General features: G+C 37.3%; 1 protein-coding gene and 1 pseudogene across 3 annotated transcripts in view; both read right to left on the bottom strand.

Moving 5' to 3' along the window:
• The window catches only part of KCNG2 (potassium voltage-gated channel modifier subfamily G member 2), a 173,901-nt gene that overhangs the window by 34,408 nt on the left and 118,772 nt on the right, over window positions 1-20,721 (bottom strand). The window lies entirely within an intron of this gene.
• Window positions 2,690-20,101, bottom strand: LOC110208765 (large ribosomal subunit protein eL13 pseudogene; annotated as a pseudogene).

Below are 20,721 nucleotides of genomic sequence, written 5' to 3'. Positions count from 1 at the left end.
CCAAAACCTGGGTTTGAATCCCCAGTTCTGCTCCTTATTGTGTGACCCTGGACAAATCACCTCACCTCTCTTAGCCTCCGTTTCTTTGTTGATAAAATTTACTTACTACCATGCATCTCTCTTGAGGATCACATAAGATAAAACAATTTGTAAGCTATAGAGCACCATATAAATGTCAACTGTTATTATTAATAGAGACCTTGCTTCAGTTCCGATGACAGTTTCTATGCTGATGGATGGCAGAAGATGAGAGCTGGTTAATTTATAACATCAGCAATGTAACTCCATCTGGAAAAAATGGAAGCAGCAGAGGTGAATTGGCTGGGTGTGATGGTCACATGTACCCTCCTTTGCCATGGACACATACTTATTTGGATATGTACAAGCTCTTTTCTGCATGAGTATTATTTTTGATCAACTCAAGCTCATCATAACTAAAACATAAACTCATTATCTCCATCCCTCTCCTCTCTAAATCATCCCCTTTAATAAACATTCCTGTTTCTTTATTTTTTTTTTAAGGGGGTGAGGCATTTGGGGTTAAGTGACTTGCCCAGGGTCACACAGCTGGTAAGAACTTTCCTGTTTCTGTTGATGGTACTACCATTCTTCCAGTGTCCCAGGTTTATATCCACAGCATTATCCTTGCCTTATCGATCTCTCTCATCCCACATATCCAATCAGTTGCCAAATCTTACCCTTTATATTTCCACAATATCTTCTGCATCCAAACCCTTCTTTGTATTAACTTGGCACCCTTTTGGTTCTGGACTATTTCAATGACTTCCTAGATGGCCTTCCTGTCTCAAGTCTCTCCCCACTTGAATCCATCCTCAAGACAACTACCCAAAGTGATTTCCCTTAAGTATAGATCTGATCATTGTTGTTATTCAGTCTTTTTAAATTTTCATTCATGTCTGATTCTTTGTGTCCCCATTTGGGTTTTCTGGGCAAAGATACTAGAGTGGTTTGCTATTTCTTTTTCCAGCTTATTTTACAGATGAGGAAATTGTGGCAAACAGGGTTAAGTGACTTACCTATGGTCACACAGCTAGTAAGTGTCTGAGGCCAGATTTGAACTCAGGAAGATGAGTCTATCTGAATCCAGGCTTATAGCCCCAGCATTCCTTCTGCTGTGCCACCCAGCACCAGATCTGACCACATCACTCCCTTATTGCCAGTGTATCCTGATGGCCTCTAGGATAAAATGTAGACTCCTTTAGCTCTGAAAGACCTTCAGAATTTGACTTCAAACTATATTTCTAGTTTTATTATACATTATTCCTCTTCCTGAACTCTATGGTCTAGCCAAACTGGCCTTCTTACTGTTCCTCACACATGGTATTTCATTCACTGTCTCTATGCCTTTGTACCGGGAATACACTCTCTCTGCCTCATGGATTCCTGACCTTCCATCGAGATACATACAGCTCAGTGCTACCTTTTATCTACTTTTTTTTCCTGATCTCTCAAACACTGGTGTCTTCTTTAAGTTGTACTTAACTACTTTAAATTTATTTTGTATTTATTCTCAACATATTCATTTTGCATACACCTAGATATGCCTCTGTTTTCTCCCTCAACTTAATGTAAACTCCTAGAAATCAGGGATTGTTTCATTTTTCTATCTTTGTATCTCTGGTGTCTAACACAGTGTCTGTACACAGTAGATCATTAATAAATGCTCGTTGGTTGATTGATCTTCAGATCAGCTTTCTTCCAGCTATTTAAAATTTTAATTGATGGAATATCTGATCTTTCTCATGTACAACAGGGAGCGAGGAGAATGGATATACTCTCTAGGAAAATGTCAAGAGCTGAATCCATGGGGAGACATAAGAAATCTAAAGGGTACATGTTGAAACACAAGTGAAAGGTTCATTCAAAAGGCTCCCCAGGTAAATTCCCTGTTTTCCATTGAGACTATCAATATTAAGTTCTCTAGGTAAGGTACTGTGCAGAGCCATATCTGCAATGCCATCCAGTGCATAGTGAAAAGAACCATGAATTGCAGGCAGAAGACCTGGATTTGAATCCTAGCTTTGGTACTTACTTGATATGTGAACTTGGGCAAGTCATTTCATTTTTGTGGGCCTCATTTTCCTCATCTGTAAAATAAGAGTATCTAGTATAGTGGAGAAGGCATTGAATTTGGAGCGTGGAAGACCTGGTTTCAAATCCTACCCCAAATACTTATTAATTGTGTGACCCTGGGTAAATCACTCAATTTCTCTTTATTTCATTTTCCTCATCTGCAACATGAAAGAATTGGACTCAATGGCCTCTGAGGTCTAATACAATGCCAAATCTATCATCTTATGATATTACTGTTAGATGACTTCTTGGGTCTTTCCCAATTCTAGAATGTTAGGAGATTATGCCTAAGCCACTGATACCTCTGAAGAGTCTAGAAGTATTTTAGAGGTACTCTGCAAAGACTTTATCTTTGGAAAAATGAAAATGTCATGATACATATACTAAAAACACCACAAGAGGAGAGGGCTGCTCTAGGTGAAAACTGATTTGACTTCAGGAACAAGAACGTCAATAATATTGGTTTCCTAGAAGAGGGAAGGGAACTGGTACCATCTTGAGAGGCATTTTGTATTCAGCCTTTACCTGGGCACTATTTAAATTAATGCTCCTCTGTTTTCAGAGCCACCACTGGAAAATGGTCTCAGTATTACCATTAGTGTCCTAGAGATGAGCAATCCCGAAGATTAGTGATAAAAGCCGGAGGTTCCATGTCTAATCTCTCAGTTTGTGTAAAGGGTGAATAGGTCTGGAAAAAGACATCCAGAGTACTTCTCTAGCAAGGAAAACAACCAATACATGTCCCAGTCTGTTTCTACTGCTGTCCCATTCACAAATGAACTATGGGTTCCAACTGAACTTGAAATCAACCAACTCTAGATCTGATTTTTTTGACGTCTCTGATTTTTAAAATTTAAAAACACTTCCTGAGTTCACTCTGTGTATATGTGTGCCAATAAGTCTAGCTGGTCTGGGAAAAGATTCAAGGCAGAGAAATTATAGAAGTTATATTCACATAGCCTTAAAGCTGTTTCTTTACATGTATCAATTTGGGCTGAACTAAGAGATGTTGAGAAACTTCACTGTGTTCACCACCCTTCACTGATAAAAATGGATCTTGGGAATCAGGGGACATTTCTAGAGGAATAGGATGGAACTAAGGAAGATGTAATTAAGTTGCAACAAAGTTCATAGGTCACTAGAATTAGAGCTGAAACACTTTAGTGATTATCTCATACTTCAAGGATCTGTGATTTCATCAGTGTGGATACTCCCATTAGGGGCATAATCTGTCTACACCTTGGTAGAGGGGTTCATGAATGGCTGTGTCTAAAAAACAAATCATCATCTGGTGGCCAACTCTCTGATGATTAGCTTCTCTGGATTTTTATTGCTGGGTCCATACACAAAGTCATTCTAGGTGGTTGAACCTGTTAGGATTAAGACATCAAGAACCCAGAATCACTTCCACAACATGAGGAAGCAACAGAAAAAGACTTTAGTGAAGGCGCCTAGCCTTAGACTTCATAGCAGAATTAACTTTCAGAGTTAGGAAGGACCTTTGGTATCAACCCATTTTACAGTGAGGAGAAAATTGAGACTTGGAGAGGCTTATGCTTGCCCAAAGTTACACATTAAATTAGTGACAAAGTTATATCTATATATCTGTCTCCCTCTGGAAATTACCTCATGTTTACTTTTCATATATTTTGTATATAATTTTATGTGCACATACAATTTTGTTTGCTGCCAATAAACTGTAAGAATCTTGAGGGCAAAGGTTATTTCATTTTTGCTTTTGTATTCCTAGAACCTAGCAATGTTCCTGGTACAGGGGAGATACTTAATACATACTTACAGATCAATAAGTATGTGTCTCTGCTATCCCTGTGACATGGGCTCTGGATTGTAATAGGACTAACTGTGGCATTTATTATGAATTTTTTTTTTTGGCTAGGCAATGGGGTTAAGTGACTTGCCCAGGGTCACACAGTTAGTAAGCATCAAGTGTCTGAGGCCAGATTTGAACTCAGGTCCTCCTGACTCCAGGGCCAGTGCTCTACCCACTGCGCCACCTAGCTGCCCCAACTGTGGCATCTATTAGAGACAACCAATGGTACCTTGCCAATATTTTGTTCATTGGAGTATAGGTGAAGAGGCTTTGACTCTGTGGACTGGCACAGGGCTTCATAATTAGTTTTGTCTTCCCTGTTAGATGCAGGAATGAACTTTTGGAAAGCACGCCAGCCTGAGAGGGGATGAGGAGAGTCTCTAGGGTACAGGCACATGGAGTACTGGTGTGCATTGAATTTTGCCATGGTCAGCTTAAATTGCTACTCTTTTTCACTAGCTTAGAAAATGGTCTTTTACTATAAATCATGGTCAAAGGGTCCTAATTCCAGTCAAGAGAACTAGGTTCTTTAGTCTCAGTGTGAGTGATGTGTGGCAAGTCACCTAGCACAGTGCCACAGTAGGTGCTTAATAACTGTTTGCCAGATTGAATCAAAGTCCCTTTACCGTGCAAATCTGAATCAACTCATCTAATGACCCATTAGAATCACAGCATCATGATTCAATAAATATTAAGCCCCATCTATGTATAAGATACTGTACAAAGCATGTCACAGAAAAGTAAATGTAGAATATCTAATCTAACACCTTCCTTTTAGAAGTGAAAAAACAAAAACAAAAATAAGGCTTAGAGAAATGAATATCTTGCCCAAGGTCAGAGCCTGTGCAGAGGACAGAATGGCTGTACTGTGGCATAATGGGGACAATGGAGCTGGATATGTCCTTGGGCTCAGAACTGAAAGATTTGTGCTTTATAGCAATATATCAATGGTGCCTGTAACTGGGGACTAAATAGAACTGGCAACTGACCCAAGAACTGACCCAAAGACTGAGAGGAGACAGGATAGTCAGCGTCAGTTCTCTCTTTCATGGCTACTAAGTCATGGCAAGAACAAGGTGTTGTTCTAGGAATCAGGTAACATGGCCCCAGGTTTCAGTTTTACTACTAACTAGCTGCATAATGATAGGAAAGTCACTTAATCTGCCCTGGGTTTCAATTGTTTTTTCACTTTATTCAACCAAAATTATTAATTGCCTTCTATGAGCAAAGCGCTGTGTTAAGTGCTAGAGAGAAAAAGACAAAAATACATCAACACAAGCAAAAGCCCAAATAAACAAAACCCAGCCCATGCCACAGAGTTAATATTAATTTGTACGATGAGAGAGTTTGATTAGATAATTTCACCACCTGCGAATGATCTGGTACTGGCCAAATCTAATGGGATTTTGTGAGTCTGCATCTTTTTTTGTCCTTTCTACTTTTGTTGCTGCTGACTACCTTCTCCTCCTGCACACTCTCTCCTCTCTAGCTTTTCATGATATGGCTTTCTCCTAGTTCTCATCCCATCTGGTACAGGTCAGTAGGCAGGCATCCAAGTAAGTATGTGAGCTCTCAATAGCTTCATTACCAAGATGAGTTTCCAATATATTGCACTGCAAATAAGACCAATACTCTTTTTCTTTTCAAGGTTTTTAGACTCTCTGACTTGGGCATTTTACTGTTTATCAAGAATCTGGCACCATCTGCCATATCCATGGGCCTTATTTATACTACACTAAGTAGACCAAACAAAAAATGCAACATTTAAATGTGAATTAGTGGGTGAGATAAAATGTAATTTGGTCTTCAGTAATCACTTGAAAGTAAATGCATCTGTGCCCAGTGATGTGGTATGGGTATTTATTCATTCAATAAAAACATGATTCAGAGGCCCCACAGAATACATTTTACCCCAAATGGTAAAGCAGAGCAAGAGGGATGGACAGTAAACCTTGTGTTGTAAAATCATTAAGGCTTAGCCTGAGATTTATGTCTTTGCCATTGTTTATTTAGTTTGTGGGATTTCTGAGTGAGATCATAATTACTACCCATCACATATTTCTTAGTTTCTTGTTCCCAAAGCCTATATAAGTATCTATTCATCCATCCATCTATCTGTTCATTTATTTATCCATTCATCTTTTATACATTTGACAAACATTTATTAAGTAATTCACATGAACAAAGCACTGTGCTTTGCTCACATACTGAGTGGGGGAGATACAAATATAGTAAAGATGTAACCCTGCCCTTGTGAAGCTCACAGTCTAATATAGGTAACAAAACACATACACAAAAATACAATAATATAAAATACCTATGGGCAGCTAGGTGGTTCAGTGGACAGAATACTGGGCCTGGAGTCAGGAAGATTCATCTTCCTGAGCTCAAATCTGGCCTCAGACACTTACTTCTCTGTGACCCTGGACAAGTCACTTAACCCTGTTTGCCTCAGTTTCCTCATCGGTAAAATGAGCTGGAGAAGGAAATGGCAAACTGCTTCAGTATCTTTACCAGTAAGACCCCAAATAGAATCATGAAGAGTTGGACACAACTGAAATGACTGAACAACAACAATAGCTATACAACAATGATAGTGCAGAATATAATACAGTAAAAGCAAAAAGTACTTTATAAGATCAGGAAAAAAAGCATATTTCTGACTGCCTCAAGTTTCTTCCCTCCCCAATCTATTCTCTAGACAGATACCAAAGTGATATTCCTGTCTGATGATTCATTCCCCTGCCCAGTCAACTCCCTACTACCTCAGTAAACTGCCCTACTAATTCAGTGACTCCCTACTACCTTTAGGATTAAATACAAACTCCTCTGCTTGGCATTTAAATCCCTTTATAACCTGGATTGAACCTACTTTTCCAAGCCTTTAAATCCTAGTTTTAGATTATTCCAAGTTATTAGGAGTTTAAGATTACTCTTTGTTACTTACTGTAGAATATAGCCAGACTGGCTTTTTGGCTATTACTTATGTATGACATTCTGCAGTCATTTCTGTTTTAGTCCTTTATGCGCTACCTCCTCACCTCTGCCTATTAGAACTTCTAGTTTTTCTTTTTTATATTAATTCCATTTAAAAATTTTAATTAATTTTTCCCAATGACATGTAAAAACAAATTTTGACATTCATTTAAAAAATTTTTAAGTTCCAAATTTTCTCCCTCCCTCTCTCCCGCCTCCTCCCTAAGATGGTAAGCAATTTGATATAGATTATATATATGCAATCATGTAAAATGTATTTCCATATTAGTCAAGTTGTGAAAGAAGAAACAGATCAAAAGAAAAAAAAACTGTGAAAAAAATAAACTGAAAATAGTATGCTTCAATCTGCATTCAGACTCCATCAATTCTTTTTCTGGATGTAAATAGTACTTTTCATCATGAGTCCTTTGATTTGTCTTGGATTATTGTATTGCTGAGAATAGCTAAGTCACTTATCGTCAATCACTGTACAATGTTACTTTTACTATATACAGTGTTTCCTGGTTCTGCTCACTTCATTCTGCATCAGTTCATTTAAGTCTAGGTTTTTCTGAAATCTGCCTGCATATCATTTCTTTTTAGTACAACAGTATTCCATTAAATTCATATACCACAACTTGTTCAGCTATTCCCCAATTGATGGGTATCTCATCAATTTGTAATTCTTTGCCACCACAAAAAGAGCTGTTATAAATATTTTTGTACAACTAGGTCCTCCCCTCCCCTCTTTTTTAATCTCTTTGGGATATAGACCTAGTAGTGGTATTGCTGGATTAAAGGGTATGCACATTTTGATTGCCCTTTGGTAATCGTTCCAAACTGTCCTCTAGAATGGTTGGATCAGGTCACTACTCCACCAACAGTGCATTGGTGTTCCAATTTTCCCACATCCCCTTCAACATTTGTCATTTCCCCTTTCTGTCATATTAGCCAATTTGATAGGTATGAGGTAGTACTCAGAGTTGTTTTAATTTGCATTTTCTCTAATCAGTAGTAATATAGAGCATCTTTTCATATGACTTATAGATAGCTTTGACTTCATCAGAAAACTGCCTGTTGATATGCTTTCATCATTTATCAATTGGGGAATGACTAGAATTTTTATGAATTTCACTCAGTTCTCTATATATTTGAGAAATGAGGTCTTTATCAGGGATGCTTGCTGTAAAAATTGTTTCCTAGATTTCCCAGTTTTTTTTTCAAAGTTCAGTTCAAATACTACCTCCTACATGAAGCCTTTTTTGATCTCCCAACTCCAAATACCTCTCCTTAAAAATCACTTTTACTTTTTTTATGTATTTACATATACATATACATGCACATGTTTTATCCTTTGATAGAATATAAGCTTCTTGAAGGGAGGCCCAGTTTAACTTTTGTCTTTGTATTACTAGTGCCTACCACAGGGGCTGGTACAGAAATTGAGAATTCAGTGGATCAACCAGTCCAGCAAAGATGCTATGCTTAGCAAGGAGCTTTATGAGGATTTTAAAGGAGAGAAAGGACTCTAGGACCTTGGAGAAATTGTGTTACCTTGGTCTTAAATGTTCACTGTGTGTGCCTTATGCCTCGATCATACTACAAATTTATGTCTCTCCTTTCCAAAAATTCTGGATTTATTTAAGAGAGAGAGTGCCCTAGGGTTATCAGGGAGGGGGGGTTATAGAGAGGGATTTTATAACTGCTGTTTCCATAATGCCATCTTACTAAATGCTTTTGCTAAGAAATATCTAATAGGTACTATTGGCTTATTGTTAATTCATGAGTCACTCATGGTAGAGGCTCATGACGTACAGTTGTAGCACTGGATATATACAACCTGAAATACCCAAAGTAGCAGCCATCTTGTAGAGACTTAAAACATGAGTGCAAGTTGGAGTGATCCAGAGGGAGTCACAGTTATAAATAGTCACAGTTCGGTTATCAGGGATAATCAAGAAAACCCTATGTTAATGAATTTGTTAACATTTAATCATTAGCTACCTATAAACATAGATAATAAAAGTTCATTAATTCTGATTCCATTAATTCAGAATTTCTAATAATTATTCAGGCTTATTTATTTGCATTAGCTTTGGAAAAAAGAGCTGACTTCAGCAGATTAGTGAAAACAAGAATGTAGGCAGAGAAAGGGATATTTAACCTATTTAAGGGAACTGTTTTAAATTTATATATGAACAATCTATGTGCCCATTTAAAATGATCATTTTTTTCAAGGTAAGACCTTAGTTGTCAAGTTGCCAGCACTACTGTTGATTATTTTGTGGGTCTTTGAATATGGAATAACATTATGTAGCATGAAGGGAGCTCAGAGGTCCATCTAACCAACCCCCTCACTTTGCAGATGAAGAAACTGAAGCTCAAAGAAATTAAATAAATTGCTAAGTGCTAGGACTTGGACTCAAGTCCAAATGGTAAAGCAAAGCAATAAAGGAGGGACAGTAAAACTTGTGTTGTAAAATCATTAAGGCTTGGCTAGGGATTTATGTCTTTGCTATTGTTTATTTAGTTTGTGGGATTTTTATGTGAGATTATAATTACTACCCATTATGTATTTCCTAGTCTCTTGTTCCCAAAGCCTATACAAGCATCTATCCATCCACTACTTTTAAAAATAATCTGAAATTCTGACTTTCATTGAATCAAATTATCCTGTTCCCCAGCACAGTGTGGTATTTGTAATCTTTATCACATGTTCTTTACTGAGATAGCCCAACAAGCCCAAGTAATAATGTTTTTATTTAATCATATGATATAACCTTTTAATTCAAAAATATAGATGTTTGTTGTTAAGAAAGAGGGTAAAGAATGAATTTATAATGAATGTGATTGCAGTAGTGAAAATATCTTATATACCTTGCTTATGAACTTACATGAAAATAATTATGCCATCAGGTCCAGTTCACATAATAAAATAAGTAATGACCAATAGAAAAGGACTTTATTTTTACATGTAGTTCCTATTCAAAGTTACCAAACATTCCATTTGATGACCAACTTATGATATTTCAAAAATTAGATTAGAATGATCTAGAGGTTGTCAGCAGCCTAGAATAGGGGTTCTTGATTTTTTTGTTTGGTGGTCTGGTGAAGCCTATGGACCTTCTCAGAATGTCTTTAAATGCATAAAAGAAAATACATAATATTACAAAGGAAACTAATTGTACTGAAATAAACTAATTGTATTGAAATACAGTTATCAAAATACTAAAAACAAACAAACTGTGCTCATGGACCCCAGGTTAGGAATCTCTGGCCTAGACTGACCCTATCACCTAGAATTAAAGTAGGCAATAAACAAAGTGTTTAATCTGACTGATAAGAAAAATACATCAGCTTAGAATATGGACCAAAAGACTCAGTATTTTGCTTTTACTGTTATTTCTTCTCTAGTGAAGTAGCAAATAAAGGTTGCATGGATTTGTCATTTACTGATAGTGTTCAGAAAATGGCCTAGGGCTAATAAACACCAAATGTCAAACTTTCATGTGTTAGGGTGTTCTTCATAGTCAAGCCTTGATGAAGGAAAACCCAATGATGTATTGTTGTATAAGAACAAGAGTACGCTTACCTACCTAAACGAGTATGGTAGCATAACCAAAGAGTAATAGAGTGACTGACTGATATTGTTATGTATTTGGCAAAAGGTGAAAAACCACTCAGGGGTCACAGTGAAAAAGCTGACATTTGTCAGGAAAATTAACTTCTAAACCTGGTCTATATGTTCCAAAAATGTAATCCTGTAATGGCAAAGCATATGTAACAATCTCTTTGAAATGCTACCTGAAAATCTGAATCCATAATGCTGTAACTGTGGATTTGCACAACGTTGTACAACAAAATACTGTGTCTCCCCTCAGTGGAAAAATAATCTCAATAATTGCTGATATTACTGACTGTGGACACCATGAACAGATCTCCATTGTGATAATGAAAATTTTCATAATGAAAAACATGCTACAATTGAGCATTTTGTGCCTATTCAGAAGCTATTAACAATTGGTACTCAGTCAATATTTGACCAGTTGAATAACTCCTTTGACATTCTTAAAATTGACTGTTCATCAATGATTTCTGCCTGTTTTGATGATTTTACATACTATTTCTGGGATGTATTTTAAGAGTTCAAATAAGACGTAAAGAAATAGTGAAATGTTCTATATGTACTGATATGAATATCATTTATCCTAATAGATGAATATACCTTAAGCAAACAACACACAATTATCTTTTTGTGTGTGTGTGTCATGGCAGGAGTATTATGGGACATACGGTAATGGAAAAGATTTAACAAGAAGTAGATGCCAGCTGAATGCTTTGAAGTGATGATCAAACATAAGACTGGGAACATAGAGCAGAAGGAGTAGCTGTTACAAAACTATTCTATCACCTACAAACTTTACAAGATAGTGTTGAAACAACTCACTTTGTTAAAGTTAAAATAAAAGCCAGGGGTCTTATCCATAAACTAAATTCTTTTAAATTCATCTTTGACCTTTACATGACATACCCTATTCTATAGATGGTGATAAAAATGAATGACTCTTCAAGCTCAGATCTCAACCTATTTATGTCAATGAATGACATGGATGAAGAACTTCTGAAACTCTTTGGCTTCAAAGAGAAGTGGCCCAGAATATTTCCAATCTCTTTTCAATGAGGGCATGAAAATGTGTGTAGAGAACAATATATTGATTCTCCCAACTAACAAAAGAAAAATGTCCACTTGTATTGATGCTGCATTTTAGTCCTGCATCTCTTTGATATGAAAGAGGAGTAAGAAAAAAATAGCTTCATTTTAACCACTCCCAGCCTCAGTGATTACCAGAAACTGAAAATAATTGGAACAAGAGACTTAGAAAATTGTGTCTGTCATGAGAAAACTACTGAGTTTAGATAGATACTTGGAGAGACAATATGAAAGTCATTGACAACAAATTTGTAGTGTCCTTAGATGAATTGAAAGCCAAAGTCAAATTGCTTGAGTATGGTCATGGATCTGTTCCTAAATGTAGCACTATGAAAACCGTCAGAGAGTCTTGACTGACCAACAAAATTGGATCAGTCTTTCATGTTCCAAGCCTCTTACAAATCTATTTAATATTTTTCAGTCTTACCTTATAAGCTAGTTCAAATAAAAGTACCTATGCAGAACCAGCACATGTAAAAAACAAAACATTTCTAATTACAATGATGTGATTGAGGAATTTAAGTCTCTAATGCCCAGTGATTCTTTCCAAGTACAAATTTTTTTTAAAAATCACAGTTCCACAAAATCAATTGCAAAACCAATCAACACACTGTCTACATTTGATGACATTTATAACATTCCACTGTACTACCTCTCCAAGAAAAAGGAAGTGTTTTTTCTAATCTCTTCTCTCATGCTAAGCTTGGTCATTATAATTACACTTACTGCTTATCTTTCTTTTAGGCATTTTGGTGGATCTAATAGGCAGAGAGAGGGATGGAAAGAGCCCGAAGGTGAAGTTAACTGGTCTGTCTTTTCCTATAAATCATACTTTACTGTTGCCTCTATAAATCAGCTATTTGCATGTCTCTGGCTTTGAATTCACAATCCTTTGGAGTCTGAGAAATTCTAGCATAGAAGTTGCTGATAGATATATTTGTAACTTCCCTAGTATTTAAAATTGATCAGCTCTAGTATCAGTCTTTCCTTTTTCAATATTTGTCTCTTTTACTTATTTCTGAACTTCCAGATTAATGGGCAGTGTGCTGCTATGGGAAAAGTACTGCACATAACACTAGAAGAAACCTCGATTTGATAATTCCTAGATTTGTAACCATTGGCAAATCACTGAACCAATCTGGGCCTCACTTTCTTTTTTTTTTTCCTTCAAAAAATTATTCATTTTAAAACATTGTTTTCTTTTTGAATTTTGAGTTCCAAATTCTCTCCCTCCCTCCTGCCCCCTCCTGCACCCATTGAGAAAACAAGAAATATGATATCAATTATACATGTGAAATTATGCAAAAACATATTTCCATATTAGCCATATTGTAAAACAGAAGGCAAAAAAATAAATAAAATGAGAAAATTATGCTTCAATTTGCCCTCAAAGTTCATCAGGTTTCTTTATGGAGGTAGATAGCATTTTTGTCTTATGAGTCCTTTGGAATTGTCTTGGGTCATGGTATTTATCAGATTAACCAAGTCTTTCACAGTTGATCATCATTACAACATTCCTGTCGCTGTGCACAATGATCACCCAGTTCTCCTCACTTCAGTCTGTATTAGTTCATATAAGTCTCATCATGGTTTTCTGAAACCACTCCCCTCATCATTTCTTATAGCACAATAGTTCTCTGTCACAATCATATGCCATAATTTGTTGAGCCTTTCTCCAACTGATGAGTATTCCCTCAATTTCCATTTCTTTGTAACTACAAAAAGAGCTGATGTAATATTTTTTGTACCTAGAGGTCCTTTTCCTTTTTTCTTGATCTTTTTTGGGATATAGACATGGTAGTGGTATTGCTGGGTCAAAAGGTATGCACAGTTTGATATCCTTTTGGGTATTGTTCCAAATTGTTCTCCAGATTGGTTGGACCAGTTCACTACTCTACCAACAACAATTCATTAGTGTACCTATTTTCCTTCATCCCCTCCAGCATTTGTTATTTATAATTAGTGGTATCTCAGAGTTGTTATAATTTGCATTTCTCTAATCAATAGTGATTTAGAGTATTTTTTTCATATGGGTATAGATAACTTTGATTTCTTCTTCTGAAAACTTGCCTGTTCATATCCTTTGGCCATTATCAATTGGTGAATGGTTCTTATTTTAATAAATTTGACTCAATTCTCTATGTATTTGTGAAATGAGGTCTTTATCAGAGAAACTTGCTGTAAAAAATTGATATTACTTCATTGACCGTGGTACCTTTTAACAAACCATAGTTTCCCTGATTATCTCTTTTAATTAACTGGATTCAACTACCCAGAAAGCAGTTGACTACTTTTCCCCTAAGGGTTTAAGGGGATAACCCTTAAGGGGTTGAAGGTGGTTTTTTTAGTACCATTGTTCATGGGCCCTCATCTGGTATGCTCCCCAATACTAGTTAACCAATTGATATCTTCTCAACATCAACTACTCTTCTAGACATAATTAAGTTTCTTAGGGGTATTTACCAAACAGATACAGACCAATTGGTACAAAAGCAGTATTAGAGAGTGTATATAGCAAAGGAATAACTCACAGCTCTTTTAATTAGGTTTATTTTTGCTTTTGCTTCTTTCTGAGATCATGATTGATTGCTTCCCCTGCCTTTTTTACTTCAACTAAAGCACATTAGATTCTGCTCTAGCTCTTTATTTTAACTCTGTGTATCTTTCTGTTTCAGATATATCTCTTTATAAACAGCATATTGTTGGATTCCGGTTTTTAATCCATCCTGCTATCTGCTTTCATTTTTTGGGTCAGCTCATCTCATTCACATTCACAATTATGATTACTGGCTGCATGTTACCTATTTTCTTCTGTATTTTTTCTCTCTCTTTTTATCCTCTCTCTCTTCAAGAGTCTATTTTGCTTATGACCATTGCCTCCTTTAATCCACCCTTCCTTCTATCATCTCTCCCTTTTCTCTTTTTTTTTTCATCTCCCCTTTCTCATATTTCCTTCCTTTCCTATTTCCCTATTGGGTATGATAGATTATTACACACAACTGAGTATGTATATATATTCTTTCTCCTTTAAACCAATTACAATGAGAGTAAAGTTCAAGTGTTGGCTACCACTCCTCCATTTCCCCCTTCACTCTAAAAGCTTCTTCTTGTGTGTCGCTCTTATATGTGAGAAATTTCCCCATTCTACCTCTCAATTTTCTCCTTCTCCCAATGCATCTCTTTCTCACCCCTTCATTTTTTTTGAGATCAATCCAACATAATTAACTCACACCCATGCCCCCAGTCTACATAAACTTCTATTAACTGCCTTAGGTGGTGCTATGAGTAGAGTCCCAGGCCTGGAGACAGGAAGACTCATCTTCACAAGTTCAAATCTGATCTCAGACACATAATTTAGGCAAGTTACTTAAACCTGTTTGCCTTAGTTTCCTTATCTGTAAAATGAGCTGGATAAGGAAATGACAAACCATTCCAGGATCTTTGCCAAGAAAATCACAAATGGGGTCATAAAGAATTGGATGTGACTGAAATGATTGAACAACAACAATAATGATAAAGTTTGTAGGAATTACATGAATTATCTTCCCATATAGAAATGTGAAATTTAACCTGATTGAGTCCCTTATGATTTCTCTTGCACTTTTCCTTTTTATGCTTCTCTTGAGTCTTGTGTTTGAATGTCAAATTTTCTATTCAGCTCTGGTCTTTTCATCAGCAATGCTTGAAAGCCCTCTATTTGATTAAATATCCATTTTTTCCACTGAAGGATCCTATCGGTTTTGTTTGGCAGGTGATTCTTGGTTGTAATCCTAGTTCTTTGCCTTCTGGATTATTCTATTTCAAGCCCCTCTGCTCCTTTAATGTGAAAGTCACTAAATCTTGTGTGGATCCTGACTGTATCTCCATGATATTTGAATTATTTCTTTCTGGCTGCTTGCAATATTTTCTCTTTGACCTGACAGCTCTGGAATTTGGCTATGCTATTTTTGGGAGTTTTCTTTTTTGGATCTTTTTCAGGAAGTAATTGATGGATTCTTTCAATTTTTATTTTACTCTCTGGATCTAAGATATCAGAGTAGTTTTCCTTTATAATTTCTTGAAACATGATATCTAGGCTCTTTCTTTGATCATGGCTTTCTAATAATCCAATAATTTTTAAATGATCTCTCCTGGATTTATTTTCCAGGTCAGTTCCAGTTGAGATATGTCACATTTTCTTCTATTTTTTGTTCTTTTGACTTCACTTTATTGTTTCTTGATTTCTCATGGAGTCATTAGCTTCCAGTTGCTCAACTGGAACTCAACAATTTTTAAGGAATTATCCTCTTCAGTGAATTTTTGTACTTCCCTTTCCATTAGCTGTATTCTGTTTTTTAAGGAGGTCTTTTCTTCAGTCTATATTTGTGTCTCTTTTATGAGTAGGTCAATTCTATTTTTCAAGGTATTTTCTTCATGTTTTTGGGTGTTTTTTTTTTTTTTACTAAGCTGTTAATGTGTATTCAGGAAGGACTTGCAATGGCTTGCTGTGTCCTTTCCAGGACTGTTCATTTGCCTTTGGTGTCCACCTCTCACCTGTGGCTCCACAGGTGCATGTGCAGCAGCCACACCCCAGTAAAATCATCCCAGCAGATAGTCTAAGGCAGATTGAAGGTAACTGGTAGGCCTCAAACCTGTTGGTGAGTTAGGAGGATGTCCTCCCCAAGAATGTGAAGACTTCTCTCTGCAGAATGGGTAGATGAGAACAGTTTGTTCCAATGGCCATGAAGGTAGCTGAAGAAGATGCTGTGAAGAACTTAGAGCTTGATCAGATATAGAAGACACCAAGGTCATCCAGTGCAACCAGGGCCATTACCATCACCTTGACTTTTATCTTGCCACTGGACTTTGATGATTCTGGAAGAGACAATGAGGCTAACAACTTTGTGTAACTCTGCCTCACTTAAATCTAATACATGTTCATGTCAAGACCACACCATGATGTCCTTTTTAAAAATGAAGGACAAGCAATAATGATTCTCTTTCCATAATTTTCTTCCATCACTCTCATTTCTTTTCCCAATTTTTCTTCTATCACTCTTATCTCTTTCTTTAATGCTTCCAAGAATTCTTGTTGGGCTTCAGTCCAATTAGCATTTTTCTTTGAGTCTTTTCTTATAGTTGTTTTCACCTTATTGCTTTCTGAGTTTGTGTCTTGGTCTTAGTAGCTTTTTATGGTCAAGTTATTTTTTGTTGTTTGTTCATTTTCCCAACCTATTTCTTGACTTTGAGTATTGTATTAAGTTGAGCTCTGCTCACTTGGCAGTAGGGAAGAACTGTCCCAACTTTCAGGCTTTTTCATGACATGGTTTTCAAAGCTAGTTCCGGGGACCTGTAAGTTTTTGGTGCTTCCAAGGTGGTGTGATCCAGAGAGGTGTGGTCACTGGTCTCTTGTTCTGTACTCTGGGATGGGCCTTTGCTCCCTTGCAGCTGCAAGCACTAGTGTTCCTCTTGGCCCTGGAACTATGACTAGGTTCCCTGTTCCCCTACAGCTACAAGCACTAGTGCTGCTCTTGGTCTGGGAACTTTGACCAGGGTCCTGCTCCCTTGTGACCTCCTTTCTACCATGCAACTGCAACCTAGAACTGCATATGGGCAATAAAGCTGCCACTTAGTGCCAGCTGTACCCAGTGCCAGCAAAGGGTTCCCTATAATCTAGTTTGGACCAGTTGTCTGATCCCCTTACTGTGTCTGGGCTGAGAGTTCCTGAAGCTGCTATTGCTGTTGTGGCCACTATTGTTGTCACCAAGTGTCGGCACTCTAGACATGTCTCCACCCTCTCCTGCCAACCTCCTAAGTTTTCTTAGGCCAGAAAATGTCTCATCATGACCTTTTATTAGCTCTGCCACTCCAAAATTTGATTTGAGGCATTATTCTAAAGTTCTTTGGAGGGGACTGTTGAGGGACTTCAGCAGGGTTGCTCCTGTAATCCACCATCTTGGCTCTACCCTAAGCCTCACTTTCTTCATTTGTACAATGTAGACAATAATCCCCACGGTACTGATCTCACAGGATTATTGTGGGACAGAGTTAAGTGAAAAAGTGCTATGTGAATGTCACTTCTTGCCCACCAAAGCTAAACCATACAGCCTCCACCCTAGTCATCATCTGTACCTCCTCCCCATAGCAATCTTGGATTGGTTACCACCCACAGTACCATCCTGAGCTCTGATAGATTAGCTTTTACATTAAGTTGCTTGAAACCAAGTCTATTTTACTTCCTGGCCTCCAACTTCCACGACAACTCCTCCCACAGCTCCATTTTATGTTGTTGCCCCCGTTAGAATTTAAGAGGGCACAGACTGTCCTGCTGGCTTGTATCTGAATCCCTAGTGCTTAGTATGGTGCACAGCCCATAGTAAATATTGAATAAATGTTTGCTGTTTGTTTGTATGTGTGCATTTATGTATCTAGCTGTGCCTTGGATCTATCAATTTAGCACGTTACCTTGACACTGTGACTTCTCTCTGTCCTAGATTGTTAGCTATGACCACAGTTCCTATCCAAATATTAGGGCAAAAAAGCAGGGTAGGAGGACACTCAACCATTTCATTCATGCCTCTTCTCCACTGAATAGAGAATTTTAGAAGAAGGGAGCTGTTTTGCCAAAAACAATTGCATTTTGCCAAGAAAGTGAAGCTTGGCACCTTTCCCTTGTCAGGTTAGTTTCTGCCAGAGAAAGCAGAGCACTGTTCTAGTCTAAGTTACTCACCATTTCCCACCAGGAACTCTAGCACCCTTGCTTCCCAGAAACACCTAATATACCAAGAAAGGCAATTAATGCCACCATAAAACTATGGTGCAGCAAAGCTATTAGTGTTTGAATTTCCTAATAAGCCAGTGTCCCTTAATAGCCAGACTGGCTAATCATTTCCTCCTTCCTGAAAGAAGTGGGCTATTGCTTGGTAAACAAGATATAACAAAGCACCACCAGTTGCTATGAAGCAAATAAACCATTTATTTATTTTTATGCTGTTGGCCACAAAGTCATATAGTTATGTTCAGATAAGGACATCAAAAAATTAAAAGGATAGGAAGAAGATAACCATCACAATCATCCCCTGCCTAGTGTTATATATGTCTGTTTCACAAAGGAGGACACTGAGGAATCTGAGATGAGAGTATGAAACAGAGTGGTTTCTTAAGCGACACAGGAAAATCAGTTGGCTTACCATATCATATAGCATAATATACTGTAGTATGGCAAAGTAGAGCCAAGTTAGCATAATATACTTTATTTTCATATTGTTTATTTTTTAAAAATGGATGAGATCCTCAGGTGTTTGGTTCTTAGATATTGTAGGTGAGACAGAAGGAGAGAGATAACTTGATTCAGTAGACTGTAAGCTCTTTGAGGCAGGACCACAGTGGTGCTCATTGTATTTTGTATTGCTATAGACCTGAATCAATTATTTGGGTAGTGACAGCTACGTTAAAAAGGTAACAAATTTCTTGTTTCCTCCCATTTGAACAAAGGGAGTTAAACCAGTGTTTTTCTTCTCAGGAGGAAACCATCATGGAGAGAAAACAAAAGCTATTTTTTTTTTACCTCAAAGGGGTAAATCTTCAGTTGGATGTCTCATGGAGCATGATGTATAATCCAGCTACAGTTAAAAAAGGCGTCATATTCCACCACAGCAAAAGCTCAGCATTTGCTGGGAAATCAGTTGACAAATGCTGATCACTCAGTCCAGATTTAATTTCAAGACTTGGGCTACATGACTGAGTAATTTCTGTTGTCTGAGTTTAAAAAAAAAGATTTTTGCCACCTTTTCTTTTTTTAAATTTTGTTTTATTTTTTTATCGAAAGTTCTCAGAAGCTGTTTACTTTTTTTTCCTCCACACTGTTCTATAGCTTCCTTGGTTTGTGTTGTGCAGATTCCAAAAAAACGAGCACTGGCCCGGATCATTCAAAGACTGGCAAACACCTTGATATTCTCCTCCCCTTCAGTAATGATGCAAGCTCACTCTTTCTTGCAGACATTTCTAATGGGCATAACTGGTCCTGAAAGCTGGGCTGCTGACTTGAGTTTTTCAGCAAAGCCATTTCCCTTATTGGGTGCAGATGGTTTCCTTGGGAAGAGGATCAGTTTGGAATGATATTCTTTCAGCTGCTGCACATTTGCCTGGAGAGACTCTGTAGACTTATTCTGGCAACAAGGGTCCACAGAGATACCAATGGTCTGTGCTACTTTTTTTTATGGATACCAGCCACCTGAAGCCCTTCCAAGCAGAATCCTCCACCAGCACGTACTTTGGTATCAGACAGTAGGGCACCTCATGATGGGCCAGATAGGACCAGACGCAGGGCAAGGAACAATTTGATGGGTTTTTTGTTGGATGGGTCTTTTGTCTTCTAATCTTCCTGGCCGGCTGGTTAAGCTATGTGGCAACTTGTCTTTGCCAATATTTGTGGAAATGAGGCTTCATGCCATTTCGGCCGGGTGCCATGGCTGCTTAGAGCCTTACGCACAAGCACCAGAGCCAATCAGAAAGGGAAGTGGCATCCCAAAGCATGCTGGGATACTGATGATTTCCCATCTTTTCTTTTTAAAGATATTTCTTAAATTTTTGTTTTTATTGTTTTTCGTTGTTGTTGTATCATCACATTTATTTCTGAATACATCTCCTACCCCATACCATCTTGGCTTGAAACAATTTTTTTTTAAAAGATAGAAAGAAAGCAGTTCTATAAAACCAACCAAACACACTGACCTTGTCTGATAATGCAGGCAATATTCCACACCCATAGTTCCCCACCTCTACAATGAAGGGAGAAAAGTGCATTTCCTCAATTCTTTTTCAGATTAGCCATCTTTTCTTAAGCCATGGATCAAGGACATTCCTTGGACATCATCAACAAACTTCTAATTGCCATAGTCACCAGCAAGTCAGAGCAACTCTTGCTTTGTAAACTACTATTCTACGACAACAAGAATTGGGTCTCAGAAATCAGTAGGATTAAGTTGATTTGATTCATGTTTATAAAGGGTACTAATGTCTTCCTGCCTCATCTGTGCTTTACCATATTCCCTCTTTGCCATGCTACAAGCAAGAACAACTTAATTAAGACATCATATTTCATTCTGGAAGATAATCATGGTCTCTCTTC

This window comes from Phascolarctos cinereus, unplaced genomic scaffold (genome assembly GCF_003287225.1).
Source record: "Phascolarctos cinereus isolate Bilbo 61053 unplaced genomic scaffold, phaCin_HiC Scaffold_4;HRSCAF=312, whole genome shotgun sequence".
Taxonomy (NCBI): Eukaryota; Metazoa; Chordata; class Mammalia; order Diprotodontia; family Phascolarctidae; genus Phascolarctos; species Phascolarctos cinereus.
This window is presented reverse-complemented; position numbering and strand designations above follow the sequence as displayed.